We start from the raw sequence: 24673 nt of genomic DNA on the forward strand, positions 1-24673 counted from the left end.
AACACCAGGCCGCCTGACCGGTGGGCCAGTGGCGCAATGGATAACGCGTCTGACTACGGATCAGAAGATTCTAGGTTCGGCTCCTGGCTGGCTCGATCTGCCTCTTTTGCTTCGCTATCAGCCTACAGCAGTTTTATTAGTTTGTTTTATTAGCCCATAGTTTTTGACTATTGGTATTGGAATGGTTCGTTTTTTTTTTCTTGTAAACTGACAGTCCAACCATAGGCCGTTTTGTCAGCTAGATAGCACCTACCATACAATACCGTGTGTGCTTTCAAATGCATCGCATAAGCACTGTCACGGGGACCTTGCTTTAATGACCAGTTTATAGTATCTTTTTATGCGAACACAAGAATGGGAGAGAGCTGCACCCCCTGGGAGAGACAAATGACATCTCCCTCCATCGAGTCTGGTACAAGTGAATTCAGTAAACAATCCCTTCGGAACATTGCCATATTCTTAAAGGCGATGGTCACACACTGAATGCCAAAGGGCCTAACATAACCCTGCCCTTGTACTGGCCACACGCATGAAAAATGGCACACAAGCCTGACCGGCGTTTGCGGGCTTTCCCATATGGTCTAGCGGTCAGGATTCCTGGTTTTCACCCAGGCGGCCCGGGTTCGACTCCCGGTATGGGAAGTTTGGCTTGTCTTTGCTCCCCTTATCGAACAGCCAGAGCTTCTGTCTATTACTGAATCGCTTTTAGCCAGCAGTGGAGCTGCAGCAACCTGATAGGTTGAGGTTCTTCTCTTTCCCTGCATACCTTCGATAGCTCAGCTGGTAGAGCGGAGGACTGTAGGTGGAACGTTGGCAATCCTTAGGTCGCTGGTTCAACTCCGGCTCGAAGGAGGTCACTTTTCACACTCAAACATTTTCTTGGCTGCGCTGGAGGGCAAAAGGAACGTTCCCTGACCGGGAATCGAACCCGGGCCGCGGCGGTGAGAGCGCCGAATCCTAACCACTAGACCACCAGGGAAGGGCTGTTCAGCCTGTCTCCTCAAGCCTGCCTGTGGGCCTCTACCAGATTTTGCTGCAATTTCTCAAGCAAAACCGCTAAGGCTAGCCTTTTCCTCTTGGAGAGGAGAGAGTCTCTGACCCTGGATCACAGTTCTTCCACTGAGAAACTGTCACATGCTCTGTGAGAACATCCTAACAACATCGCAACTTGCAATTCAATCAAAGCAGCTTGCAAAAGACAACAAGGAGAGCCCAGCCGTGCTCTCAGTGCCAAGAGGTGCCTGACTCACTCCGCTTTTTGTTTTCAGCCCTTCTTCTGCAGAGCATCTGGCGAAGGAGCTCGAAGTTGACAGAGCGCATAGCACAGAGTGTCGTCGTCTCTGAGGTATGCCTGGCTTTTTGAGCGGCCAGCCTTGCACTGTTTTAAAGTAATTTGCTACCCAGCTACGTTAGCCACGCCAGGAAGACAGAGATCCCTAACATGTGACGCCTCCGTCTTCAAGCTTTTCATAGCAGACCCCTCTTTGGAGCGCTGCCTTACGTTGGCTCCAGGCCTGTTAATGGCATGAGAAAAAGTTGATGTTGCGACAGGCCCCGCTCCAGGCAAACACCACCAAGATGCGTGTAAACACCAGGGCGCCTCATCGGTGGGCCAGTGGCGCAATGGATAACGCGTCTGACTACGGATCAGAAGATTCTAGGTTCGACTCCTGGCTGGCTCGATCTGCTTCTTTTGCTTCGCTATCAGCCTACAGCAGTTTTATTAGCTTGTTTTATTAGCCCATAGTTTTTGACTATTGGTATTGGAATGGTTAGTTTTTTTTTCTTGTAAACTGACAGTCCAACCATAGGCCGTTTTGTCAGCTAGATAGCGCCTACCATACAATACCGTGCGTGCTTTCAAATGCATCGCATAAGCACTGTCACGGGGACCTTGCTTTAATGACCAGTTTATAGTATCTTTTAATGCGAACACAAGAATGGGAGAGAGCTGCACCCCCTGGGAGAGACAAATGACATCTCCCTCCATCGAGTCTGGTACAAGTGAATTCAGTAAACAATCCCTTCGGAACATTGCCATATTCCTAAAGGCGACGGTCACACACTGAATGCCAAAGGGCCTAACATAACCCTGCCCTTGTACTGGCCACACGCATGAAAAATGGCACACAAGCCTGACCGGCGTTTGCGGGCTTTCCCATATGGTCTAGCGGTCAGGATTCCTGGTTTTCACCCAGGCGGCCCGGGTTCGACTCCCGGTATGGGAAGTTTGGCTTGTCTTTGCTCCCCTTATCGAACAGCCAGAGCTTCTGTCTATTACTGAATCGCTTTTAGCCAGCAGTGGAGCTGCAGCAACCTGATAGGTTGAGGTTCTTCTCTTTCCCTGCATACCTTCGATAGCTCAGCTGGTAGAGCGGAGGACTGTAGGTGGAACGTTGGCAATCCTTAGGTCGCTGGTTCAACTCCGGCTCGAAGGAGGTCACTTTTCACACTCAAACATTTTCTTGGCCGCGCTGGAGGGCAAAAGGAACGTTCCCTGACCGGGAATCGAACCCGGGCCGCGGCGGTGAGAGCGCCGAATCCTAACCACTAGACCACCAGGGAAGGGCTGTTCAGCCTGTCTCCTCAAGCCTGCCTGTGGGCCTCTACCAGATTTTGCTGCAATTTCTCAAGCAAAACCGCTAAGGCTAGCCTTTTCCTCTTGGAGAGGAGAGAGTCTCTGACCCTGGATCACAGTTCTTCCACTGAGAAACTGTCACATGCTCTGTGAGAACATCCTAACAACATCGCAACTTGCAATTCAATCAAAGCAGCTTGCAAAAGACAACAAGGAGAGCCCAGCCGTGCTCTTAGTGCCAAGAGGTGCCTGACTCACTCCGCTTTTTGTTTTCAGCCCTTCTTCTGCAGAGCATCTGGCGAAGGAGCTCGAGGTTAACAGAGCGCATAGCACAGAGTGTCGTCGTCTATGAGGTATGCCTGGCTTTTTGAGCGGCCAGCCTTGCACTGTTTTAAAGTAATTTGCTACCCAGCTACTTTAGCCACGCCAGGAAGACAGAGATCCCTAACATGTGACGCCTCCGTCTTCAAGCTTTTCATAGCAGACCCCTCTTTGGAGCGCTTCCTTACGTTGGCTCCAGGCCTGTTAATGGCATGAGAAAAAGTTGATGTTGCGACAGGCCCCGCTCCAGGCAAACACCACCAAGATGCGTGTAAACACCAGGGCGACTCATCGGTGGGCCAGTGGCGCAATGGATAACGCGTCTGACTACGGATCAGAAGATTCTAGGTTCGACTCCTGGCTGGCTCGATCTGCCTCTTTTGCTTCGCTATCAGCCTACAGCAGTTTTATTAGCTTGTTTTATTAGCCCATAGTTTTTGACTATTGGTATTGGAATGGTTAGTTTTTTTTTCTTGTAAACTGACAGTCCAACCATAGGCCGTTTTGTCAGCTAGATAGCGCCTACCATACAATACCATGCGTGCTTTCAAATGCATCGCATAAGCACTGTCACGGGGACCTTGCTTTAATGACCAGTTTATAGTATCTTTTTATGCGAACACAAGAATGGGAGAGAGCTGCACCCCCTGGGAGAGACAAATGACATCTCCCTCCATCGAGTCTGGTACAAGTGAATTCAGTAAACAATCCCTTCGGAACATTGCCATATTCCTAAAGGCGACGGTCACACACTGAATGCCAAAGGGCCTAACATAACCCTGCCCTTGTACTGGCCACACGCATGAAAAATGGCACACAAGCCTGACCGGCGTTTGCGGGCTTTCCCATATGGTCTAGCGGTCAGGATTCCTGGTTTTCACCCAGGCGGCCCGGGTTCGACTCCCGGTATGGGAAGTTTGGCTTGTCTTTGCTCCCCTTATCGAACAGCCAGAGCTTCTGTCTATTACTGAATCGCTTTTAGCCAGCAGTGGAGCTGCAGCAACCTGATAGGTTGAGGTTCTTCTCTTTCCCTGCATACCTTCGATAGCTCAGCTGGTAGAGCGGAGGACTGTAGGTGGAACGTTGGCAATCCTTAGGTCGCTGGTTTGACTCCGGCTCGAAGGAGGTCACTTTTCACACTCAAACATTTTCTTGGCCGCGCTGGAGGGCAAAAGGAACGTTCCCTGACCGGGAATCGAACCCGGGCCGCGGCGGTGAGAGCGCCGAATCCTAACCACTAGACCACCAGGGAAGGGCTGTTCAGCCTGTCTCCTCAAGCCTGCCTGTGGGCCTCTACCAGATTTTGCTGCAATTTCTCAAGCAAAACCGCTAAGGCTAGCCTTTTCCTCTTGGAGAGGAGAGAGTCTCTGACCCTGGATCACAGTTCTTCCCCTGAGAAACGGTCACATGCTCCGTGAGAACATCCTAACAACACCGCAACTTGCAATTCAATCAAAGCAGCTTGCAAAAGACAACAAGGAGAGCCCAGCCGTGCTCTCAGTGCCAAGAGGTGCCTGACTCACTCCGCTTTTTGTTTTCAGCCCTTCTTCTGCAGAGCATCTGGCGAAGGAGCTCGAGGTTGACAGAGCGCATAGCACAGAGTGTCGTCGTCTCTGAGGTATGCCTGGTTTTTTGAGCGGCCAGCCTTGCACTGTTTTAAAGTAATTTGCTACCCAGCTACGTTAGCCACGCCAGGAAGACAGAGATCCCTAACATGTGACGCCTCCGTCTTCAAGCTTTTCATAGCAGACCCCTCATCGGAGCGCTTCCTTACGTTGGCTCCAGGCCTGTTAATGGCATGAGAAAAAGTTGATGTTGCGACAGGCCCCGCTCCAGGCGAACACCACCAAGATGCGTGTAAACACCAGGCCGCCTGACCGGTGGGCCAGTGGCGCAATGGATAACGCGTCTGACTACGGATCAGAAGATTCTAGGTACGGCTCCTGGCTGGCTCGATCTGCCGTTTTTGCTTCGCTATCAGCCTACAGCAGTTTTATTAGTTTGTTTTATTAGCCCATAGTTTTTGACTATTGGTATTGGAATGGTTAGTTTTTTTTTTTCTTGTAAACTGACAGTCCAACCATAGGCCGTTTTGTCAGCTAGATAGCACCTACCATACAATACCGTGCGTGCTTTCAAATGCATCGCATAAGCACTGTCACGGGGACCTTGCTTTAATGACCAGTTTATAGTATCTTTTTATGCGAACACAAGAATGGGAGAGAGCTGCACCCCCTGGGAGAGACAAATGACATCTCCCTCCATCGAGTCTGGTACAAGTGAATTCAGTAAACAATCCCTTCGGAACATTGCCATATTCTTAAAGGCGACGGTCACACACTGAATGCCAAAGGGCCTAACATAACCCTGCCCTTGTACTGGCCACACGCATGAAAAATGGCACACAAGCCTGACCGGCGTTTGCGGGCTTTCCCATGTGGTCTAGCGGTCAGGATTCCTGGTTTTCACCCAGGCGGCCCGGGTTCGACTCCCCGTTATGGGAAGTTTGGCTTGTCTTTGCTCCCCTTATCGAACAGCCAGAGCTTCTGTCTATTACTGAATCGCTTTTAGCCAGCAGTGGAGCTGCAGCAACCTGATAGGTTGAGGTTCTTCTCTTTCCCTGCATACCTTCGATAGCTCAGCTGGTAGAGCGGAGGACTGTAGGTGAAACGTTGGCAATCCTTAGGTCGCTGGTTCGACTCCGGCTTGAAGGAGGTCACTTTTCACACTCAAACATTTTCTTGGCCGCGCTGGAGGGCAAAAGGAACGTTCCCTGACCGGGAATCGAACCCGGGCCGCGGCGGTGAGAGCGCCGAATCCTAACCACTAGACCACCAGGGAAGGGCTGTTCAGCCTGTCTCCTCAAGCCTGCCTGTCGGCCTCTACCAGATTTTGCTGCAATTTCTCAAGCAAAACCGCTAAGGCTAGCCTTTTCCTCTTGGAGAGGAGAGAGTCTCTGACCCTGGATCACAGTTCTTCCACTGAGAAACTGTCACATGCTCCTTGAGAACATCCTAACAACACCGCAACTTGCAATTCAATCAAAGCAGCTTGCAAAAGACAACAAGGAGAGCCCAGCCGTGCTCTCAGTGCCAAGAGGTGCCTGACTCACTCCGCTTTTTGTTTTCAGCCCTTCTTCTGCAGAGCATCTGGCGAAGGAGCTCCAGGTTGACAGAGCGCATAGCACAGAGTGTCGTCGTCTCTGAGGTATGCCTGGCTTTTTGAGCGGCCAGCCTTGCACTGTTTTAAAGTAATTTGCTACCCAGCTACGTTAGCCACGCCAGGAAGACAGAGATCCCTAACATGTGACGCCTCCGTCTTCAAGCTTTTCATAGCAGACCCCTCATCGGAGCGCTTCCTTACGTTGGCTCCAGGCCTGTTAATGGCATGAGAAAAAGTTGATGTTGCGACAGGCCCCGCTCCAGGCGAACACCACCAAGATGCGTGTAAACACCAGGGCACCTGACCGGTGGGCCAGTGGCGCAATGGATAACGCGTCTGACTACGGATCAGAAGATTCTAGGTTCGACTCCTGGCTGGCTCGATCTGCCTCTTTTGCTTCGCTATCAGCCTACAGCAGTTTTATTAGCTTGTTTTATTAGCCCATAGTTTTTGACTATTGGTATTGGAATAGTTAGTTTTTTTTTTTCTTGTAAACTGACAGTCCAACCATAGGCCGTTTTGTCAGCTAGATAGCACCTACCATACAATACCGTGCGTGCTTTCAAATGCATCGCATAAGCACTGTCACGGGGACCTTGCTTTAATGACCAGTTTATAGTATCTTTTTATGCGAACACAAGAATGGGAGAGAGCTGCACCCCCTGGGAGAGACAAATGACATCTCCCTCCATCGAGTCTGGTACAAGTGAATTCAGTAAACAATCCCTTCGGAACATTGCCATATTCTTAAAGGCGACGGTCACACACTGAATGCCAAAGGGCCTAACATAACCCTGCCCTTGTACTGGCCACACGCATGAAAAATGGTACACAAGCCTGACCGGCGTTTGCGGGCTTTCCCATATGGTCTAGCGGTCAGGATTCCTGGTTTTCACCCAGGCGGACCGGGTTCGACTCCCGGTATGGGAAGTTTGGCTTGTCTTTGCTCCCCTTATCGAACAGCCAGAGCTTCTGTCTATTACTGAATCGCTTTTAGCCAGCAGTGGAGCTGCAGCAACCTGATAGGTTGAGGTTCTTCTCTTTCCCTGCATACCTTCGATAGCTCAGCTGGTAGAGCGGAGGACTGTAGGTGGAACGTTGGCAATCCTTAGGTCGCTGGTTCAACTCCGGCTCGAAGGAGGTCACTTTTCACACACAAACATTTTCTTGGCCGCGCTGGAGGGCAAAAGGAACGTTCCCTGACCGGGAGTCGAACCCGGGCCGCCGCGGTGAGAGCGCCGAATCCTAACCACTAGACCACCAGGGAAGGGCTGTTCAGCCTGTCTCCTCAAGCCTGCCTGTGGGCCTCTACCAGATTTTGCTGCAATTTCTCAAGCAAAACCGCTAAGGCTAGCCTTTTCCTCTTGGAGAGGAGAGAGTCTCTGACCCTGGATCACAGTTCTTCCACTGAGAAACTGTCACATGCTCTGTGAGAACATCCTAACAACATCGCAACTTGCAATTCAATCAAAGCAGCTTGCAAAAGACAACAAGGAGAGCCCAGCCGTGCTCTTAGTGCCAAGAGGTGCCTGACTCACTCCGCTTTTTGTTTTCAGCCCTTCTTCTGCAGAGCATCTGGCGAAGGAGCTCGAGGTTGACAGAGCGCATAGCACAGAGTGTCGTCGTCTATGAGGTATGCCTGGCTTTTTGAGCGGCCAGCCTTGCACTGTTTTAAAGTAATTTGCTACCCAGCTACGTTAGCCACGCCAGGAAGACAGAGATCCCTAACATGTGACGCCTCCGTCTTCAAGCTTTTCATAGCAGACCCCTCTTTGGAGCGCTTCCTTACGTTGGCTCCAGGCCTGTTAATGGCATGAGAAAAAGTTGATGTTGCGACAGGCCCCGCTCCAGGCAAACACCACCAAGATGCGTGTAAACACCAGGGCGCCTCATCGGTGGGCCAGTGGCGCAATGGATAACGCGTCTGACTACGGATCAGAAGATTCTAGGTTCGACTCCTGGCTGGCTCGATCTGCCTCTTTTGCTTCGCTATCAGCCTACAGCAGTTTTATTAGCTTGTTTTATTAGCCCATAGTTTTTGACTATTGGTATTGGAATGGTTAGTTTTTTTTTTCTTGTAAACTGACAGTCCAACCATAGGCCGTTTTGTCAGCTAGATAGCGCCTACCATACAATACCGTGCGTGCTTTCAAATGCATCGCATAAGCACTGTCACGGGGACCTTGCTTTAATGACCAGTTTATAGTATCTTTTTATGCGAACACAAGAATGGGAGAGAGCTGCACCCCCTGGGAGAGACAAATGACATCTCCCTCCATCGAGTCTGGTACAAGTGAATTCAGTAAACAATCCCTTCGGAACATTGCCATATTCCTAAAGGCGACGGTCACACACTGAATGCCAAAGGGCCTAACATAACCCTGCCCTTGTACTGGCCACACGCATGAAAAATGGCACACAAGCCTGACCGGCGTTTGCGGGCTTTCCCATATGGTCTAGCGGTCAGGATTCCTGGTTTTCACCCAGGCGGCCCGGGTTCGACTCCCGGTATGGGAAGTTTGGCTTGTCTTTGCTCCCCTTATCGAACAGCCAGAGCTTCTGTCTATTACTGAATCGCTTTTAGCCAGCAGTGGAGCTGCAGCAACCTGATAGGTTGAGGTTCTTCTCTTTCCCTGCATACCTTCGATAGCTCAGCTGGTAGAGCGGAGGACTGTAGGTGGAACTGTTGGCAATCCTTAGGTCGCTGGTTCGACTCCGGCTCGAAGGAGGTCACTTTTCACACTCAAACATTTTCTTGGCCGCGCTGGAGGGCAAAAGGAACGTTCCCTGACCGGGAATCGAACTCGGGCCGCGGCGGTGAGAGCGCCGAATCCTAACCACTAGACCACCAGGGAAGGGCTGTTCAGCCTGTCTCCTCAAGCCTGCCTGTGGGCCTCTACCAGATTTTGCTGCAATTTCTCAAGCAAAACCGCTAAGGCTAGCCTTTTCCTCTTGGAGAGGAGAGAGTCTCTGACCCTGGATCACAGTTCTTCCACTGAGAAACTGTCACATGCTCTGTGAGAACATCCTAACAACATCGCAACTTGCAATTCAATCAAAGCAGCTTGCAAAAGACAACAAGAAGAGCCCAGCCGTGCTCTCAGTGCCAAGAGGTGCCTGACTCACTCCGCTTTTTGTTTTCAGCCCTTCTTCTGCAGAGCATCTGGCGAAGGAGCTCGAGGTTGACAGAGCGCATAGCACAGAGTGTCGTCGTCTCTGAGGTATGCCTGGCTTTTTGAGCGGCCAGCCTTGCACTGTTTTAAAGTAATTTGCTACCCAGCTACGTTAGCCACGCCAGGAAGACAGAGATCCCTAACATGTGACGCCTCAGTCTTCAAGCTTTTCATAGCAGACCCCTCTTTGGAGCGCTTCCTTACGTTGGCTCCAGGCCTGTTAATGGCATGAGAAAAAGTTGATGTTGCGACAGGCCCCGCTCCAGGCAAACACCACCAAGATGCGTGTAAACACCAGGGCGCCTCACCGGTGGGCCAGTGGCGCAATGGATAAAGCGTCTGACTACGGATCAGAAGATTCTAGGTTCGACTCCTGGCTGGCTCGATCTGCCTCTTTTGCTTCGCTATCAGCCTACAGCAGTTTTATTAGCTTGTTTTATTAGCCCATAGTTTTTGACTATTGGTATAGGAATGGTTAGTTTTTTTTTCTTGTAAACTGACAGTCCAACCATAGGCCATTTTGTCAGCTAGATAGCGCCTACCATACAATACCGTGCGTGCTTTCAAATGCATCGCATAAGCACTGTCACGGGGACCTTGCTTTAATGACCAGTTTATAGTATCTTTTTATGCGAACACAAGAATGGGAGAGAGCTGCACCCCCTGGGAGAGACAAATGACATCTCCCTCCATCGAGTCTGGTACAAGTGAATTCAGTAAACAAGCCCTTCGGAACATTGCCATATTCTTAAAGGCGACGGTCACACACTGAATGCCAAAGGGCCTAACATAACCCTGCCCTTGTACTGGCCACACGCATGAAAAATGGCACACAAGCCTGACCGGCGTTTGCGGGCTTTCCCATATGGTCTAGCCGTCAGGATTCCTGGTTTTCACCCAGGCGGCCCGGGTTCGACTCCCGGTATGGGAAGTTTGGCTTGTCTTTGCTCCCCTTATCGAACAGCCAGAGCTTCTGTCTATTACTGAATCGCTTTTAGCCAGCAGTGGAGCTGCAGCAACCTGATAGGTTGAGGTTCTTCTCTTTCCCTGCATACCTTCGATAGCTCAGCTGGTAGAGCGGAGGACTGTAGGTGGAACGTTGGCAATCCTTAGGTCGCTGGTTCGACTCCGGCTCGAAGGAGGTCACTTTTCACACTCAAACATTTTCTTGGCCGCGCTGGAGGGCAAAAGGAACGTTCCCTGACCGGGAATCGAACCCGGGCCGCGGCGGTGAGAGCGCCGAATCCTAACCACTAGACCACCAGGGAAGGGCTGTTCAGCCTGTCTCCTCAAGCCTTCCTGTGGGCCTCTACCAGATTTTGCTGCAATTTCTCAAGCAAAACCGCTATGGCTAGCCTTTTCCTCTTGGAGAGGAGAGAGTCTCTGACCCTGGATCACAGTTCTTCCACTGAGAAACTGTCACATGCTCTGTGAGAACATCCTAACAACATCGCAACTTGCAATTCAATCAAAGCAGCTTGCAAAAGACATCAAGGAGAGCCCAGCCGTGCTCTCAGTGCCAAGAGGTGCCTGACTCACTCCGCTTTTTGTTTTCAGCCCTTCTTCTGCAGAGCATCTGGCGAAGGAGCTCCAGGTTGACAGAGCGCATAGCACAGAGTGTCGTCGTCTCTGAGGTATGCCTGGCTTTTTGAGCGGCCAGCCTTGCACTGTTTTAAAGTAATTTGCTACCCAGCTACGTTAGCCACGCCAGGAAGACAGAGATCCCTAACATGTGACGCCTCCGTCTTCAAGCTTTTCATAGCAGACCCCTCTTTGGAGCGCTGCCTTACGTTGGCTCCAGGCCTGTTAATGGCATGAGAAAAAGTTGATGTTGCGACAGGCCCCGCTCCAGGCAAACACCACCAAGATGCGTGTAAACACCAGGGCGCCTCATCGGTGGGCCAGTGGCGCAATGGATAACGCGTCTGACTACGGATCAGAAGATTCTAGGTTCGACTCCTGGCTGGCTCGATCTGCTTCTTTTGCTTCGCTATCAGCCTACAGCAGTTTTATTAGCTTGTTTTATTAGCCCATAGTTTTTGACTATTGGTATTGGAATGGTTAGTTTTTTTTTCTTGTAAACTGACAGTCCAACCATAGGCCGTTTTGTCAGCTAGATAGCGCCTACCATACAATACCGTGCGTGCTTTCAAATGCATCGCATAAGCACTGTCACGGGGACCTTGCTTTAATGACCAGTTTATAGTATCTTTTAATGCGAACACAAGAATGGGAGAGAGCTGCACCCCCTGGGAGAGACAAATGACATCTCCCTCCATCGAGTCTGGTACAAGTGAATTCAGTAAACAATCCCTTCGGAACATTGCCATATTCCTAAAGGCGACGGTCACACACTGAATGCCAAAGGGCCTAACATAACCCTGCCCTTGTACTGGCCACACGCATGAAAAATGGCACACAAGCCTGACCGGCGCTTGCGGGCTTTCCCATATGGTCTAGCGGTCAGGATTCCTGGTTTTCACCCAGGCGGCCCGGGTTCGACTCCCGGTATGGGAAGTTTGGCTTGTCTTTGCTCCCCTTATCGAACAGCCAGAGCTTCTGTCTATTACTGAATCGCTTTTAGCCAGCAGTGGAGCTGCAGCAACCTGATAGGTTGAGGTTCTTCTCTTTCCCTGCATACCTTCGATAGCTCAGCTGGTAGAGCGGAGGACTGTAGGTGGAACGTTGGCAATCCTTAGGTCGCTGGTTCGACTCCGGCTCGAAGGAGGTCACTTTTCACACTCAAACATTTTCTTGGCCGCGCTGGAGGGCAAAAGGAACGTTCCCTGACCGGGAATCGAACCCGGGCCGCGGCGGTGAGAGCGCCGAATCCTAACCACTAGACCACCAGGGAAGGGCTGTTTAGCCTGTCTCCTCAAGCCTGCCTGTGGGCCTCTACCAGATTTTGCTGCAATTTCTCAAGCAAAACCGCTAAGGCTAGCCTTTTCCTCTTGGAGAGGAGAGAGTCTCTGACCCTGGATCACAGTTCTTCCACTGAGAAACTGTCACATGCTCCGTGAGAACATCCTAACAACACCGCAACTTGCAATTCAATCAAAGCAGCTTGCAAAAGACAACAAGGAGAGCCCAGCCATGCTCTCAGTGCCAAGAGGTGCCTGACTCACTCCGCTTTTTGTTTTCAGCCCTTCTTCTGCAGAGCATCTGGCGAAGGAGCTCGAGGTTGACAGAGCGCATAGCACAGAGTGTCGTCGTCTCTGAGGTATGCCTGGTTTTTTGAGCGGCCAGCCTTGCACTGTTTTAAAGTAATTTGCTACCCAGCTACGTTAGCCACGCCAGGAAGACAGAGATCCCTAACATGTGACGCCTCCGTCTTCAAGCTTTTCATAGCAGACCCCTCATCGGAGCGCTTCCTTACGTTGGCTCCAGGCCTGTTAATGGCATGAGAAAAAGTTGATGTTGCGACAGGCCCCGCTCCAGGCGAACACCACCAAGATGCGTGTAAACACCAGGCCGCCTGACCGGTGGGCCAGTGGCGCAATGGATAACGCGTCTGACTACGGATCAGAAGATTCTAGGTACGGCTCCTGGCTGGCTCGATCTGCCTCTTTTGCCTCGCTATCAGCCTACAGCAGTTTTATTAGCTTGTTTTATTAGCCCATAGTTTTTGACTATTGGTATTGGAATGGTTAGTTTTTTTTTTCTTGTAAACTGACAGTCCAACCATAGGCCGTTTTGTCAGCTAGATAGCGCCTACCATACAATACCGTGCGTGCTTTCAAATGCATCGCATAAGCACTGTCACGGGGACCTTGCTTTAATGACCAGTTTATAGTATCTTTTTATGCGAACACAAGAATGGGAGAGAGCTGCACCCCCTGGGAGAGACAAATGACATCTCCCTCCATCGAGTCTGGTACAAGTGAATTCAGTAAACAATCCCTTCGGAACATTGCCATATTCCTAAAGGCGACGGTCACACACTGAATGCCAAAGGGCCTAACATAACCCTGCCCTTGTACTGGCCACACGCATGAAAAATGGCACACAAGCCTGACCGGCGTTTGCGGGCTTTCCCATATGGTCTAGCGGTCAGGATTCCTGGTTTTCACCCAGGCGGCCCGGGTTCGACTCCCGGTATGGGAAGTTTGGCTTGTCTTTGCTCCCCTTATCGAACAGCCAGAGCTTCTGTCTATTACTGAATCGCTTTTAGCCAGCAGTGGAGCTGCAGCAACCTGATAGGTTGAGGTTCTTCTCTTTCCCTGCATACCTTCGATAGCTCAGCTGGTAGAGCGGAGGACTGTAGGTGGAACGTTGGCAATCCTTAGGTCGCTGGTTCGACTCCGGCTCGAAGGAGGTCACTTTTCACACTCAAACATTTTCTTGGCCGCGCTGGAGGGCAAAAGGAACGTTCCCTGACCGGGAATCGAACCCGGGCCGCGGCGGTGAGAGCGCCGAATCCTAACCACTAGACCACCAGGGAAGGGCTGTTTAGCCTGTCTCCTCAAGCCTGCCTGTGGGCCTCTACCAGATTTTGCTGCAATTTCTCAAGCAAAACCGCTATGGCTAGCCTTTTCCTCTTGGAGAGGAGAGAGTCTCTGACCCTGGATCACAGTTCTTCCACTGAGAAACTGTCACATGCTCCGTGAGAACATCCTAACAACATCGCAACTTGCAATTCAATCAAAGCAGCTTGCAAAAGACATCAAGGAGAGCCCAGCCGTGCTCTCAGTGCCAAGAGGTGCCTGACTCACTCCGCTTTTTGTTTTCAGCCCTTCTTCTGCAGAGCATCTGGCGAAGGAGCTCCAGGTTGACAGAGCGCATAGCACAGAGTGTCGTCGTCTCTGAGGTATGCCTGGCTTTTTGAGCGGCCAGCCTTGCACTGTTTTAAAGTAATTTGCTACCCAGCTACGTTAGCCACGCCAGGAAGACAGAGATCCCTAACATGTGACACCTCCGTCTTCAAGCTTTTCATAGCAGACCCCTCATCGGAGCGCTTCCTTACGTTGGCTCCAGGCCTGTTAATGGCATGAGAAAAAGTTGATGTTGCGACAGGCCCCGCTCCAGGCAAACACCACCAAGATGCGTGTAAACACCAGGGCACCTCACCGGTGGGCCAGTGGCGCAATGGATAACGCGTCTGACTACGGATCAGAAGATTCTAGGTTCGACTCCTGGCTGGCTCGATCTGCCTCTTTTGCTTCGCTATCAGCCTACAGCAGTTTTATTAGCTTGTTTTATTAGCCCATCGTTTTTGACTATTGGTATTGGAATGGTTAGTTTTTTTTTCTTGTAAACTGACAGTCCAACCATAGGCCGTTTTGTCAGCTAGATAGCGCCTACCATACAATACCGTGCGTGCTTTCAAATGCATCGCATAAGCACTGTCACGGGGACCTTGCTTTAATGACCAGTTTATAGTATCTTTTTATGCGAACACAAGAATGGGAGAGAGCTGCACCCCCTGGGAGAGACAAATGACATCTCCCTCCATCGAGTCTGGTACAAGTGAATTCAGTAAACAATCCATTCGGAACATTGCCATATTCTTAAAGGCGACGGTCACACACTGAATGCCAAAGGGCCTAACATAACCCTGCCCTTGTACTGGCCACACGCATGAAAAATGGCACACAAGCCTGACCGGCGTTTGCGGGCTTTCCCATATGGTCTAGCGGTCAGGATTCCTGGTTTTCACCCAGGCGGCCTGGGTTCGACTCCCGGTATGGGAAGTTTGGCTTGTCTTTGCTCCCCTTATCGAACAGCCAGAGCTTCTGTCTATTACTGAATCGCTTTTAGCCAGCAGTGGAGCTGCAGCAACCTGATAGGTTGAGGTTCTTCTCTTTCCCTGCATACCTTCGATAGCTCAGCTGGTAGAGCGGAGGACTGTAGGTGGAACGTTGGCAATCCTTAGGTCGCTGGTTCGACTCCGGCTCGAAGGAGGTCACTTTTCACACTCAAACATTTTCTTGGCCGCGCTGGAGGGCAAAAGGAACGTTCCCTGACCGGGAATCGAACCCGGGCCGCGGCGGTGAGAGCGCCGAATCCTAACCACTAGACCACCAGGGAAGGGCTGTTCAGTCTGTCTCCTCAAGCCTTCCTGTGGGCCTCTACCAGATTTTGCTGCAATTTCTCAAGCAAAACCGCTATGGCTAGCCTTTTCCTCTTGGAGAGGAGAGAGTCTCTGACCCTGGATCACAGTTCTTCCACTGAGAAACTGTCACATGCTCTGTGAGAACATCCTAACAACATCGCAACTTGCAATTCAATCAAAGCAGCTTGCAAAAGACAACAAGGAGAGCCCAGCCGTGCTCTCAGTGCCAAGAGGTGCCTGACTCACTCCGCTTTTTGTTTTCAGCCCTTCTTCTGCAGAGCATCTGGCGAAGGAGCTCCAGGTTGACAGAGCGCATAGCACAGAGTGTCGTCGTCTCTGAGGTATGCCTGGCTTTTTGAGCGGCCAGCCTTGCACTGTTTTAAAGTAATTTGCTACCCAGCTACGTTAGCCACACCAGGAAGACAGAGATCCCTAACATGTGACACCTCCGTCTTCAAGCTTTTCATAGCAGACCCCTCATCGGAGCGCTTCCTTACGTTGGCTCCAGGCCTGTTAATGGCATGAGAAAAAGTTGATGTTGCGACAGGCCCCGCTCCAGGCAAACACCACCAAGATGCGTGTAAACACCAGGGCGCCTCACCGGTGGGCCAGTGGCGCAATGGATAACGCGTCTGACTACGGATCAGAAGATTCTAGGTTCGACTCCTGGCTGGCTCGATCTGCCTCTTTTGCTTCGCTATCAGCCTACAGCAGTTTTATTAGCTTGTTTTATTAGCCCATAGTTTTTGACTATTGGTATTGGAATGGTTAGTTTTTTTTTCTTGTAAACTGACAGTCCAACCATAGGCCGTTTTGTCAGCTAGATAGCGCCTACCATACAATACCGTGCGTGCTTTCAAATGCATCGCATAAGCACTGTCACGGGGACCTTGCTTTAATGACCAGTTTATAGTATCTTTTTATGCGAACACAAGAATGGGAGAGAGCTGCACCCCCTGGGAGAGACAAATGACATCTCCCTCCATCGAGTCTGGTACAAGTGAATTCAGTAAACAATCCCTTCAGGACATTGCCATATTCTTAAAGGCGACGGTCACACACTGAATGCCAAAGGGCCTAACATAACCCTGCCCTTGTACTGGCCACACGCATGAAAAATGGCACACAAGCCTGACCGGCGTTTGTGGGCTTTCCCATATGGTCTAGCGGTCAGGATTCCTGGTTTTCACCCAGGCGGCCCGGGTTCGACTCCCGGTATGGGAAGTTTGGCTTGTCTTTGCTCCCCTTATCGAACAGCCAGAGCTTCTGTCTATTACTGAATCGCTTTTAGCCAGCAGTGGAGCTGCAGCAACCTGATAGGTTGAGGTTCTTCTCTTTCCCTGCATACCTTCGATAGCTCAGCTGGTAGAGCGGAGGACTGTAGGTGGAACGTTGGCAATCCTTAGATCGCTGGTTTGACTCCGGCTCGAAGGAGGTCACTTTTCACACTCAAACATTTTCTTGGCCGCGCTGGAGGGCAAAAGGAACATTCCCTGACCGGGAATCGAACCCGGGCCGCGGCGGTGAGAGCGCCGAATCCTAACCACTAGACCACCAGGGAAGGGCTGTTCAGCCTGTCTCCTCAAGCCTGCCTGTGGGCCTCTACCAGATTTTGCTGCAATTTCTCAAGCAAAACCGCTAAGGCTAGCCTTTTCCTCTTGGAGAGGAGAGAGTCTCTGACCCTGGATCACAGTTCTTCCACTGAGAAACTGTCACATGCTCTGTGAGAACATCCTAACAACATCGCAACTTGCAATTCAATCAAAGCAGCTTGCAAAAGACAACAAGGAGAGCCCAGCCGTGCTCTCAGTGCCAAGAGGTGCCTGACTCACTCCGCTTTTTGTTTTCAGCCCTTCTTCTGCAGAGCATCTGGCGAAGGAGCTCGAGGTTGACAGAGCGCATAGCACAGAGTGTCGTCGTCTCTGAGGTATGCCTGGCTTTTTGAGCGGCCAGCCTTGCACTGTTTTAAAGTAATTTACTACCCAGCTACGTTAGCCACGCCAGGAAGACAGAGATCCCTAACATGTGACGCCTCCGTCTTCAAGCTTTTCATAGCAGACCCCTCTTTGGAGCGCTGCCTTACGTTGGCTCCAGGCCTGTTAATGGCATGAGAAAAAGTTGATGTTGCGACAGGCCCCGCTCCAGGCAAACACCACCAAGATGCGTGTAAACACCAGGGCGCCTCATCGGTGGGCCAGTGGCGCAATGGATAACGCGTCTGACTACGGATCAGAAGATTCTAGGTTCGACTCCTGGCTGGCTCGATCTGCTTCTTTTGCTTCGCTATCAGCCTACAGCAGTTTTATTAGCTTGTTTTATTAGCCCATAGTTTTTGACTATTGGTATTGGAATGGTTAGTTTTTTTTTCTTGTAAACTGACAGTCCAACCATAGGCCGTTTTGTCAGCTAGATAGCGCCTACCATACAATACCGTGCGTGCTTTCAAATGCATCGCATAAGCACTGTCACGGGGACCTTGCTTTAATGACCAGTTTATAGTATCTTTTAATGCGAACACAAGAATGGGAGAGAGCTGCACCCCCTGGGAGAGACAAATGACATCTCCCTCCATCGAGTCTGGTACAAGTGAATTCAGTAAACAATCCCTTCGGAACATTGCCATATTCCTAAAGGCGACGGTCACACACTGAATGCCAAAGGGCCTAACATAACCCTGCCCTTGTACTGGCCACACGCATGAAAAATGGCACACAAGCCTGACCGGCGTTTGCGGGCTTTCCCATATGGTCTAGCGGTCAGGATTCCTGGTTTTCACCCAGGCGGCCCGGGTTCGACTCCCGGTATGGGAAGTTTGGCTTGTCTTTGCTCCCCTTATCGAACAGCCAGAGCTTCTGTCTATTACTGAATCGCTTTTAGCCAGCAGTGGAGCTGCAGCAACCTGATAGGTTGAGGTTCTTCTCTTTCCCTGCATACCTTCGATAGCTCAGCTGGTAGAGCGGAGGACTGTAGGTGGAACGTTGGCAATCCTTAGGTCGCTGGTTCAACTCCGGCTCGAAGGAGGTCACTTTTCACACTCAAACATTTTCTTGGCCGCGCTGGAGGGCATAAGGAACGTTCCCTGACCGGGAATCGAACCCGGGCCGCGGCGGTGAGAGCGCCGAATCCTAACCACTAGACCACCAGGGAAGGGCTGTTCAGCCTGTCTCCTCAAGCCTGCCTGTGGGCCTCTACCAGATTTTGCTGCAATTTCTCAAGCAAAACCGCTAAGGCTAGCCTTTTCCTCTTGGAGAGGAGAGAGTCTCTGACCCTGGATCACAGTTCTTCCACTGAGAAACTGTCACATGCTCTGTGAGAACATCCTAACAACATCGCAACTTGCAATTCAATCAAAGCAGCTTGCAAAAGACAACAAGGAGAGCCCAGCCGTGCTCTTAGTGCCAAGAGGTGCCTGACTCACTCCGCTTTTTGTTTTCAGCCCTTCTTCTGCAGAGCATCTGGCGAAGGAGCTCGAGGTTAACAGAGCGCATAGCACAGAGTGTCGTCGTCTCTGAGGTATGCCTGGCTTTTTGAGCGGCCAGCCTTGCACTGTTTTAAAGTAATTTGCTACCCAGCTACGTTAGCCACGCCAGGAAGACAGAGATCCCTAACATGTGACGCCTCCGTCTTCAAGCTTTTCATAGCAGACCCCTCTTTGGAGCGCTTCCTTACGTTGGCTCCAGGCCTGTTAATGGCATGAGAAAAAGTTGATGTTGCGACAGGCCCCGCTCCAGGCAAACACCACCAAGATGCGTGTAAACACCAGGGCGCCTCATCGGTGGGCCAGTGGCGCAATGGATAACGCGTCTGACTACGGATCAGAAGATTCTAGGTTCGACTCCTGGCTGGCTCGATCTGCCTCTTTTGCTTCGCTATCAGCCTACAGCAGTTTTATTAGCTTGTTTTATTAGCCCATAGTTTTTGACTATTGGTATTGGAATGGTTAGTTTTTTTTTCTTGTAAACTGACAGTCCAACCATAGGCCGTTTTGTCAGCTAGATAGCGCCTACCATACAATACCGTGCGTGCTTTCAAATGCATCGCATAAGCACTGTCACGGGGACCTTGCTTTAATGACCAGTTTATAGTATCTTTTTATGCGAACACAAGAATGGGAGAGAGCTGCACCCCCTGGGAGAGACAAATGACATCTCCCTCCATCGAGTCTGGTACAAGTGAATTCAGTAAACAATCCCTTCGGAACATTGCCATATTCCTAAAGGCGACGGTCACACACTGAATGCCAAAGGGCCTAACATAACCCTGCCCTTGTACTGGCCACACGCATGAAAAATGGCACACAAGCCTGACCGGCGTTTGCGGGCTTTCCCATATGGTCTAGCGGTCAGGATTCCTGGTTTTCACCCAGGCGGCCCGGGTTCGACTCCCGGTATGGGAAGTTTGGCTTGTCTTTGCTCCCCTTATCGAACAGCCAGAGCTTCTGTCTATTACTGAATCGCTTTTAGCCAGCAGTGGAGCTGCAGCAACCTGATAGGTTGAGGTTCTTCTCTTTCCCTGCATACCTTCGATAGCTCAGCTGGTAGAGCGGAGGACTGTAGGTGGAACGTTGGCAATCCTTAGGTCGCTGGTTCGACTCCGGCTCGAAGGAGGTCACTTTTCACACTCAAACATTTTCTTGGCCGCGCTGGAGGGCAAAAGGAACATTCCCTGACCGGGAATCGAACCCGGGCCGCGGCGGTGAGAGCGCCGAATCCTAACCACTAGACCACCAGGGAAGGGCTGTTCAGCCTGTCTCCTCAAGCCTTCCTGTGGGCCTCTACCAGATTTTGCTGCAATTTCTCAAGCAAAACCGCTAAGGCTAGCCTTTTCCTCTTGGAGAGGAGAGAGTCTCTGACCCTGGATCACAGTTCTTCCACTGAGAAACTGTCACATGCTCCGTGAGAACATCCTAACAACACCGCAACTTGCAATTCAATCAAAGCAGCTTGCAAAAGACAACAAGGAGAGCCCAGCCGTGCTCTCAGTGCCAAGAGGTGCCTGACTCACTCCGCTTTTTGTTTTCAGCCCTTCTTCTGCAGAGCATCTGGCGAAGGAGCTCGAGGTTGACAGAGCGCATAGCACAGAGTGTCGTCGTCTCTGAGGTATGCCTGGTTTTTTGAGCGGCCAGCCTTGCACTGTTTTAAAGTAATTTGCTACCCAGCTACGTTACCCACGCCAGGAAGACAGAGATCCCTAACATGTGACGCCTCCGTCTTCAAGCTTTTCATAGCAGACCCCTCTTAGGAGCGCTTCCTTACGTTGGCTCCAGGCCTGTTAATGGCATGAGAAAAAGTTGATGTTGCGACAGGCCCCGCTCCAGGCAAACACCACCAAGATGCGTGTAAACACCAGGGCGCCTCATCGGTGGGCCAGTGGCGCAATGGATAACGCGTCTGACTACGGATCAGAAGATTCTAGGTTCGACTCCTGGCTGGCTCGATCTGCCTCTTTTGCTTCGCTATCAGCCTACAGCAGTTTTATTAGCTTGTTTTATTAGCCCATAGTTTTTGACTATTGGTATTGGAATGGTTAGTTTTTTTTTCTTGTAAACTGACAGTCCAACCATAGGCCGTTTTGTCAGCTAGATAGCGCCTACCATACAATACCGTGCGTGCTTTCAAATGCATCGCATAAGCACTGTCACGGGGACCTTGCTTTAATGACCAGTTTATAGTATCTTTTTATGCGAACACAAGAATGGGAGAGAGCTGCACCCCTGGGAGAGACAAATGACATCTCCCTCCATCGAGTCTGGTACAAGTGAATTCAGTAAACAATCCCTTCGGAACATTGCCATATTCTTAAAGGCGACGGTCACACACTGAATGCCAAAGGGCCTAACATAACCCTGCCCTTGTACTGGCCACACGCATGAAAAATGGCACACAAGCCTGACCGGCGTTTGCGGGCTTTCCCATATGGTCTAGCGGTCAGGATTCCTGGTTTTCACCCAGGCGGCCCGGGTTCGACTCCCGGTATGGGAAGTTTGGCTTGTCTTTGCTCCCCTTATCGAACAGCCAGAGCTTCTGTCTATTACTGAATCGCTTTTAGCCAGCAGTGGAGCTGCAGCAACCTGATAGGTTGAGGTTCTTCTCTTTCCCTGCATACCTTCGATAGCTCAGCTGGTAGAGCGGAGGACTGTAGGTGGAACGTTGGCAATCCTTAGGTCGCTGGTTCGACTCCGGCTCGAAGGAGGTCACTTTTCACACTCAAACATTTTCTTGGCCGCGCTGGAGGGCAAAAGGAACGTTCCCTGACCGGGAATCGAACCCGGGCCGCGGCGGTGAGAGCGCCGAATCCTAACCACTAGACCACCAGGGAAGGGCTGTTCAGCCTGTCTCCTCAAGCCTGCCTGTGGGCCTCTACCAGATTTTGCTGCAATTTCTCAAGCAAAACCGCTAAGGCTAGCCTTTTCCTCTTGGAGAGGAGAGAGTCTCTGACCCTGGATCACAGTTCTTCCACTGAGAAACTGTCACATGCTCTGTGAGAACATCCTAACAACATCGCAACTTGCAATTCAATCAAAGCAGCTTGCAAAAGACAACAAGGAGAGCCCAGCCGTGCTCTTAGTGCCAAGAGGTGCCTGACTCACTCCGCTTTTTGTTTTCAGCCCTTCTTCTGCAGAGCATCTGGCGAAGGAGCTCGAGGTTAACAGAGCGCATAGCACAGAGTGTCGTCGTCTCTGAGGTATGCCTGGCTTTTTGAGCGGCCAGGCTTGCACTGTTTTAAAGTAATTTGCTACCCAGCTACGTTAGCCACGCCAGGAAGACAGAGATCCCTAACATGTGACGCCTCCGTCTTCAAGCTTTTCATAGCAGACCCCTCTTTGGAGCGCTTCCTTACGTTGGCTCCAGGCCTGTTAATGGCATGAGAAAAAGTTGATGTTGCGACAGGCCCCGCTCCAGGCAAACACCACCAAGATGCGTGTAAACACCAGGGCGCCTCATCGGTGGGCCAGTGGCGCAATGGATAACGCGTCTGACTACGGATCAGAAGATTCTAGGTTCGACTCCTGGCTGGCTCGATCTGCCTCTTTTGCTTCGCTATCAGCCTACAGCAGTTTTATTAGCTTGTTTTATTAGCCCATAGTTTTTGACTATTGGTATTGGAATGGTTAGTTTTTTTTTCTTGTAAACTGACAGTCCAACCATAGGCCGTTTTGTCAGCTAGATAGCGCCTACCATACAATACCGTGCGTGCTTTCAAATGCATCGCATAAGCACTGTCACGGGGACCTTGCTTTAATGACCAGTTTATAGTATCTTTTTATGCGAACACAAGAATGGGAGAGAGCTGCACCCCCTGGGAGAGACAAATGACATCTCCCTCCATCGAGTCTGGTACAAGTGAATTCAGTAAACAATCCCTTCGGAACATTGCCATATTCCTAAAGGCGACGGTCACACACTGAATGCCAAAGGGCCTAACATAACCCTGCCCTTGTACTGGCCACACGCATGAAAAATGGCACACAAGCCTGACCGGCGTTTGCGGGCTTTCCCATATGGTCTAGCGGTCAGGATTCCTGGTTTTCACCCAGGCGGCCCGGGTTCGACTCCCGGTATGGGAAGTTTGGCTTGTCTTTGCTCCCCTTATCGAACAGCCAGAGCTTCTGTCTATTACTGAATCGCTTTTAGCCAGCAGTGGAGCTGCAGCAACCTGATAGGTTGAGGTTCTTCTCTTTCCCTGCATACCTTCGATAGCTCAGCTGGTAGAGCGGAGGACTGTAGGTGGAACGTTGGCAATCCTTAGGTCGCTGGTTCGACTCCGGCTCGAAGGAGGTCACTTTTCACACTCAAACATTTTCTTGGCCGCGCTGGAGGGCAAAAGGAACATTCCCTGACCGGGAATCGAACCCGGGCCGCGGCGGTGAGAGCGCCGAATCCTAACCACTAGACCACCAGGGAAGGGCTGTTCAGCCTGTCTCCTCAAGCCTTCCTGTGGGCCTCTACCAGATTTTGCTGCAATTTCTCAAGCAAAACCGCTAAGGCTAGCCTTTTCCTCTTGGAGAGGAGAGAGTCTCTGACCCTGGATCACAGTTCTTCCACTGAGAAACTGTCACATGCTCCGTGAGAACATCCTAACAACACCGCAACTTGCAATTCAATCAAAGCAGCTTGCAAAAGACAACAAGGAGAGCCCAGCCGTGCTCTCAGTGCCAAGAGGTGCCTGACTCACTCCGCTTTTTGTTTTCAGCCCTTCTTCTGCAGAGCATCTGGCGAAGGAGCTCGAGGTTGACAGAGCGCATAGCACAGAGTGTCGTCGTCTCTGAGGTATGCCTGGTTTTTTGAGCGGCCAGCCTTGCACTGTTTTAAAGTAATTTGCTACCCAGCTACGTTACCCACGCCAGGAAGACAGAGATCCCTAACATGTGACGCCTCCGTCTTCAAGCTTTTCATAGCAGACCCCTCTTAGGAGCGCTTCCTTACGTTGGCTCCAGGCCTGTTAATGGCATGAGAAAAAGTTGATGTTGCGACAGGCCCCGCTCCAGGCAAACACCACCAAGATGCGTGTAAACACCAGGGCGCCTCATCGGTGGGCCAGTGGCGCAATGGATAACGCGTCTGACTACGGATCAGAAGATTCTAGGTTCGACTCCTGGCTGGCTCGATCTGCCTCTTTTGCTTCGCTATCAGCCTACAGCAGTTTTATTAGCTTGTTTTATTAGCCCATAGTTTTTGACTATTGGTATTGGAATGGTTAGTTTTTTTTTCTTGTAAACTGACAGTCCAACCATAGGCCGTTTTGTCAGCTAGATAGCGCCTACCATACAATACCGTGCGTGGTTTCAAATGCATCGCATAAGCACTGTCACGGGGACCTTGCTTTAATGACCAGTTTATAGTATCTTTTTATGCGAACACAAGAATGGGAGAGAGCTGCACCCCTGGGAGAGACAAATGACATCTCCCTCCATCGAGTCTGGTACAAGTGAATTCAGTAAACAATCCCTTCGGAACATTGCCATATTCCTAAAGGCGACGGTCACACACTGAATGCCAAAGGGCCTAACATAACCCTGCCCTTGTACTGGCCACACGCATGAAAAATGGCACACAAGCCTGACCGGCGTTTGCGGGCTTTCCCATATGGTCTAGCGGTCAGGATTCCTGGTTTTCACCCAGGCGGCCTGGGTTCGACTCCCGGTATGGGAAGTTTGGCTTGTCTTTGCTCCCCTTATCGAACAGCCAGAGCTTCTGTCTATTACTGAATCGCTTTTAGCCAGCAGTGGAGCTGCAGCAACCTGATAGGTTGAGGTTCTTCTCTTTCCCTGCATACCTTCGATAGCTCAGCTGGTAGAGCGGAGGACTGTAGGTGGAACGTTGGCAATCCTTAGGTCGCTGGTTCGACTCCGGCTCGAAGGAGGTCACTTTTCACACTCAAACATTT

The 24673-nt window shown here is 50.9% G+C and overlaps 49 non-coding genes across 49 annotated transcripts; 36 read left to right on the forward strand and 13 right to left on the reverse strand.

Annotated features, from left to right (window-relative positions):
• The first annotated feature begins 22 nt into the window (after positions 1 to 22).
• Positions 23 to 95, forward strand: trnar-acg (transfer RNA arginine (anticodon ACG)). Its single transcript has one exon. It is a non-coding gene; the product is annotated as a tRNA-Arg (tRNA).
• Positions 96 to 570: 475 nt separating this feature from the next.
• On the forward strand, positions 571 to 642 carry trnae-uuc (transfer RNA glutamic acid (anticodon UUC)). Its single transcript has one exon. It is a non-coding gene; the product is annotated as a tRNA-Glu (tRNA).
• A 265-nt stretch (positions 643 to 907) lies between these two features.
• trnae-cuc (transfer RNA glutamic acid (anticodon CUC)) lies at positions 908 to 979 on the reverse strand. Its single transcript has one exon. It is a non-coding gene; the product is annotated as a tRNA-Glu (tRNA).
• A 630-nt stretch (positions 980 to 1609) lies between these two features.
• trnar-acg (transfer RNA arginine (anticodon ACG)) lies at positions 1610 to 1682 on the forward strand. The gene has a single exon. It is a non-coding gene; the product is annotated as a tRNA-Arg (tRNA).
• A 474-nt stretch (positions 1683 to 2156) lies between these two features.
• Positions 2157 to 2228, forward strand: trnae-uuc (transfer RNA glutamic acid (anticodon UUC)). Its single transcript has one exon. It is a non-coding gene; the product is annotated as a tRNA-Glu (tRNA).
• A 265-nt stretch (positions 2229 to 2493) lies between these two features.
• On the reverse strand, positions 2494 to 2565 carry trnae-cuc (transfer RNA glutamic acid (anticodon CUC)). The gene has a single exon. It is a non-coding gene; the product is annotated as a tRNA-Glu (tRNA).
• A 630-nt stretch (positions 2566 to 3195) lies between these two features.
• trnar-acg (transfer RNA arginine (anticodon ACG)) lies at positions 3196 to 3268 on the forward strand. Its single transcript has one exon. It is a non-coding gene; the product is annotated as a tRNA-Arg (tRNA).
• Positions 3269 to 3742: 474 nt separating this feature from the next.
• On the forward strand, positions 3743 to 3814 carry trnae-uuc (transfer RNA glutamic acid (anticodon UUC)). Its single transcript has one exon. It is a non-coding gene; the product is annotated as a tRNA-Glu (tRNA).
• Positions 3815 to 4079: 265 nt separating this feature from the next.
• trnae-cuc (transfer RNA glutamic acid (anticodon CUC)) lies at positions 4080 to 4151 on the reverse strand. The gene has a single exon. It is a non-coding gene; the product is annotated as a tRNA-Glu (tRNA).
• Positions 4152 to 5668: 1517 nt separating this feature from the next.
• Positions 5669 to 5740, reverse strand: trnae-cuc (transfer RNA glutamic acid (anticodon CUC)). Its single transcript has one exon. It is a non-coding gene; the product is annotated as a tRNA-Glu (tRNA).
• A 630-nt stretch (positions 5741 to 6370) lies between these two features.
• On the forward strand, positions 6371 to 6443 carry trnar-acg (transfer RNA arginine (anticodon ACG)). The gene has a single exon. It is a non-coding gene; the product is annotated as a tRNA-Arg (tRNA).
• Positions 6444 to 6919: 476 nt separating this feature from the next.
• trnae-uuc (transfer RNA glutamic acid (anticodon UUC)) lies at positions 6920 to 6991 on the forward strand. The gene has a single exon. It is a non-coding gene; the product is annotated as a tRNA-Glu (tRNA).
• Positions 6992 to 7958: 967 nt separating this feature from the next.
• trnar-acg (transfer RNA arginine (anticodon ACG)) lies at positions 7959 to 8031 on the forward strand. Its single transcript has one exon. It is a non-coding gene; the product is annotated as a tRNA-Arg (tRNA).
• Positions 8032 to 8506: 475 nt separating this feature from the next.
• Positions 8507 to 8578, forward strand: trnae-uuc (transfer RNA glutamic acid (anticodon UUC)). Its single transcript has one exon. It is a non-coding gene; the product is annotated as a tRNA-Glu (tRNA).
• Positions 8579 to 8701: 123 nt separating this feature from the next.
• On the forward strand, positions 8702 to 8789 carry trnay-gua (transfer RNA tyrosine (anticodon GUA)). Its single transcript is given in 2 exon segments — positions 8702 to 8738; positions 8754 to 8789. It is a non-coding gene; the product is annotated as a tRNA-Tyr (tRNA).
• A 1499-nt stretch (positions 8790 to 10288) lies between these two features.
• Positions 10289 to 10375, forward strand: trnay-gua (transfer RNA tyrosine (anticodon GUA)). Its single transcript is given in 2 exon segments — positions 10289 to 10325; positions 10340 to 10375. It is a non-coding gene; the product is annotated as a tRNA-Tyr (tRNA).
• A 55-nt stretch (positions 10376 to 10430) lies between these two features.
• Positions 10431 to 10502, reverse strand: trnae-cuc (transfer RNA glutamic acid (anticodon CUC)). The gene has a single exon. It is a non-coding gene; the product is annotated as a tRNA-Glu (tRNA).
• Positions 10503 to 11132: 630 nt separating this feature from the next.
• On the forward strand, positions 11133 to 11205 carry trnar-acg (transfer RNA arginine (anticodon ACG)). The gene has a single exon. It is a non-coding gene; the product is annotated as a tRNA-Arg (tRNA).
• Positions 11206 to 11679: 474 nt separating this feature from the next.
• Positions 11680 to 11751, forward strand: trnae-uuc (transfer RNA glutamic acid (anticodon UUC)). The gene has a single exon. It is a non-coding gene; the product is annotated as a tRNA-Glu (tRNA).
• Positions 11752 to 11874: 123 nt separating this feature from the next.
• On the forward strand, positions 11875 to 11961 carry trnay-gua (transfer RNA tyrosine (anticodon GUA)). Its single transcript is given in 2 exon segments — positions 11875 to 11911; positions 11926 to 11961. It is a non-coding gene; the product is annotated as a tRNA-Tyr (tRNA).
• Positions 11962 to 12016: 55 nt separating this feature from the next.
• Positions 12017 to 12088, reverse strand: trnae-cuc (transfer RNA glutamic acid (anticodon CUC)). The gene has a single exon. It is a non-coding gene; the product is annotated as a tRNA-Glu (tRNA).
• Positions 12089 to 13266: 1178 nt separating this feature from the next.
• On the forward strand, positions 13267 to 13338 carry trnae-uuc (transfer RNA glutamic acid (anticodon UUC)). The gene has a single exon. It is a non-coding gene; the product is annotated as a tRNA-Glu (tRNA).
• Positions 13339 to 13461: 123 nt separating this feature from the next.
• trnay-gua (transfer RNA tyrosine (anticodon GUA)) lies at positions 13462 to 13548 on the forward strand. Its single transcript is given in 2 exon segments — positions 13462 to 13498; positions 13513 to 13548. It is a non-coding gene; the product is annotated as a tRNA-Tyr (tRNA).
• Positions 13549 to 13603: 55 nt separating this feature from the next.
• trnae-cuc (transfer RNA glutamic acid (anticodon CUC)) lies at positions 13604 to 13675 on the reverse strand. The gene has a single exon. It is a non-coding gene; the product is annotated as a tRNA-Glu (tRNA).
• Positions 13676 to 14305: 630 nt separating this feature from the next.
• On the forward strand, positions 14306 to 14378 carry trnar-acg (transfer RNA arginine (anticodon ACG)). Its single transcript has one exon. It is a non-coding gene; the product is annotated as a tRNA-Arg (tRNA).
• Positions 14379 to 14852: 474 nt separating this feature from the next.
• Positions 14853 to 14924, forward strand: trnae-uuc (transfer RNA glutamic acid (anticodon UUC)). The gene has a single exon. It is a non-coding gene; the product is annotated as a tRNA-Glu (tRNA).
• Positions 14925 to 15047: 123 nt separating this feature from the next.
• trnay-gua (transfer RNA tyrosine (anticodon GUA)) lies at positions 15048 to 15134 on the forward strand. The gene is given in 2 exon segments: positions 15048 to 15084; positions 15099 to 15134. It is a non-coding gene; the product is annotated as a tRNA-Tyr (tRNA).
• Positions 15135 to 15189: 55 nt separating this feature from the next.
• On the reverse strand, positions 15190 to 15261 carry trnae-cuc (transfer RNA glutamic acid (anticodon CUC)). Its single transcript has one exon. It is a non-coding gene; the product is annotated as a tRNA-Glu (tRNA).
• Positions 15262 to 15891: 630 nt separating this feature from the next.
• trnar-acg (transfer RNA arginine (anticodon ACG)) lies at positions 15892 to 15964 on the forward strand. Its single transcript has one exon. It is a non-coding gene; the product is annotated as a tRNA-Arg (tRNA).
• Positions 15965 to 16438: 474 nt separating this feature from the next.
• Positions 16439 to 16510, forward strand: trnae-uuc (transfer RNA glutamic acid (anticodon UUC)). The gene has a single exon. It is a non-coding gene; the product is annotated as a tRNA-Glu (tRNA).
• Positions 16511 to 16775: 265 nt separating this feature from the next.
• Positions 16776 to 16847, reverse strand: trnae-cuc (transfer RNA glutamic acid (anticodon CUC)). Its single transcript has one exon. It is a non-coding gene; the product is annotated as a tRNA-Glu (tRNA).
• A 630-nt stretch (positions 16848 to 17477) lies between these two features.
• trnar-acg (transfer RNA arginine (anticodon ACG)) lies at positions 17478 to 17550 on the forward strand. The gene has a single exon. It is a non-coding gene; the product is annotated as a tRNA-Arg (tRNA).
• Positions 17551 to 18024: 474 nt separating this feature from the next.
• On the forward strand, positions 18025 to 18096 carry trnae-uuc (transfer RNA glutamic acid (anticodon UUC)). Its single transcript has one exon. It is a non-coding gene; the product is annotated as a tRNA-Glu (tRNA).
• A 265-nt stretch (positions 18097 to 18361) lies between these two features.
• Positions 18362 to 18433, reverse strand: trnae-cuc (transfer RNA glutamic acid (anticodon CUC)). The gene has a single exon. It is a non-coding gene; the product is annotated as a tRNA-Glu (tRNA).
• A 630-nt stretch (positions 18434 to 19063) lies between these two features.
• On the forward strand, positions 19064 to 19136 carry trnar-acg (transfer RNA arginine (anticodon ACG)). The gene has a single exon. It is a non-coding gene; the product is annotated as a tRNA-Arg (tRNA).
• Positions 19137 to 19610: 474 nt separating this feature from the next.
• trnae-uuc (transfer RNA glutamic acid (anticodon UUC)) lies at positions 19611 to 19682 on the forward strand. The gene has a single exon. It is a non-coding gene; the product is annotated as a tRNA-Glu (tRNA).
• Positions 19683 to 19805: 123 nt separating this feature from the next.
• Positions 19806 to 19892, forward strand: trnay-gua (transfer RNA tyrosine (anticodon GUA)). Its single transcript is given in 2 exon segments — positions 19806 to 19842; positions 19857 to 19892. It is a non-coding gene; the product is annotated as a tRNA-Tyr (tRNA).
• Positions 19893 to 19947: 55 nt separating this feature from the next.
• trnae-cuc (transfer RNA glutamic acid (anticodon CUC)) lies at positions 19948 to 20019 on the reverse strand. Its single transcript has one exon. It is a non-coding gene; the product is annotated as a tRNA-Glu (tRNA).
• Positions 20020 to 20649: 630 nt separating this feature from the next.
• On the forward strand, positions 20650 to 20722 carry trnar-acg (transfer RNA arginine (anticodon ACG)). The gene has a single exon. It is a non-coding gene; the product is annotated as a tRNA-Arg (tRNA).
• Positions 20723 to 21195: 473 nt separating this feature from the next.
• Positions 21196 to 21267, forward strand: trnae-uuc (transfer RNA glutamic acid (anticodon UUC)). Its single transcript has one exon. It is a non-coding gene; the product is annotated as a tRNA-Glu (tRNA).
• A 123-nt stretch (positions 21268 to 21390) lies between these two features.
• Positions 21391 to 21477, forward strand: trnay-gua (transfer RNA tyrosine (anticodon GUA)). Its single transcript is given in 2 exon segments — positions 21391 to 21427; positions 21442 to 21477. It is a non-coding gene; the product is annotated as a tRNA-Tyr (tRNA).
• A 55-nt stretch (positions 21478 to 21532) lies between these two features.
• trnae-cuc (transfer RNA glutamic acid (anticodon CUC)) lies at positions 21533 to 21604 on the reverse strand. The gene has a single exon. It is a non-coding gene; the product is annotated as a tRNA-Glu (tRNA).
• A 630-nt stretch (positions 21605 to 22234) lies between these two features.
• trnar-acg (transfer RNA arginine (anticodon ACG)) lies at positions 22235 to 22307 on the forward strand. Its single transcript has one exon. It is a non-coding gene; the product is annotated as a tRNA-Arg (tRNA).
• A 474-nt stretch (positions 22308 to 22781) lies between these two features.
• On the forward strand, positions 22782 to 22853 carry trnae-uuc (transfer RNA glutamic acid (anticodon UUC)). Its single transcript has one exon. It is a non-coding gene; the product is annotated as a tRNA-Glu (tRNA).
• Positions 22854 to 22976: 123 nt separating this feature from the next.
• trnay-gua (transfer RNA tyrosine (anticodon GUA)) lies at positions 22977 to 23063 on the forward strand. The gene is given in 2 exon segments: positions 22977 to 23013; positions 23028 to 23063. It is a non-coding gene; the product is annotated as a tRNA-Tyr (tRNA).
• Positions 23064 to 23118: 55 nt separating this feature from the next.
• Positions 23119 to 23190, reverse strand: trnae-cuc (transfer RNA glutamic acid (anticodon CUC)). Its single transcript has one exon. It is a non-coding gene; the product is annotated as a tRNA-Glu (tRNA).
• A 630-nt stretch (positions 23191 to 23820) lies between these two features.
• On the forward strand, positions 23821 to 23893 carry trnar-acg (transfer RNA arginine (anticodon ACG)). The gene has a single exon. It is a non-coding gene; the product is annotated as a tRNA-Arg (tRNA).
• Positions 23894 to 24366: 473 nt separating this feature from the next.
• Positions 24367 to 24438, forward strand: trnae-uuc (transfer RNA glutamic acid (anticodon UUC)). The gene has a single exon. It is a non-coding gene; the product is annotated as a tRNA-Glu (tRNA).
• A 123-nt stretch (positions 24439 to 24561) lies between these two features.
• Positions 24562 to 24648, forward strand: trnay-gua (transfer RNA tyrosine (anticodon GUA)). Its single transcript is given in 2 exon segments — positions 24562 to 24598; positions 24613 to 24648. It is a non-coding gene; the product is annotated as a tRNA-Tyr (tRNA).
• Positions 24649 to 24673: the final 25 nt, after the last annotated feature.

Source organism: Pseudorasbora parva, chromosome 22 (genome assembly GCF_024679245.1).
Source record: "Pseudorasbora parva isolate DD20220531a chromosome 22, ASM2467924v1, whole genome shotgun sequence".
Lineage (NCBI taxonomy): Eukaryota > Metazoa > Chordata > Actinopteri > Cypriniformes > Gobionidae > Pseudorasbora > Pseudorasbora parva.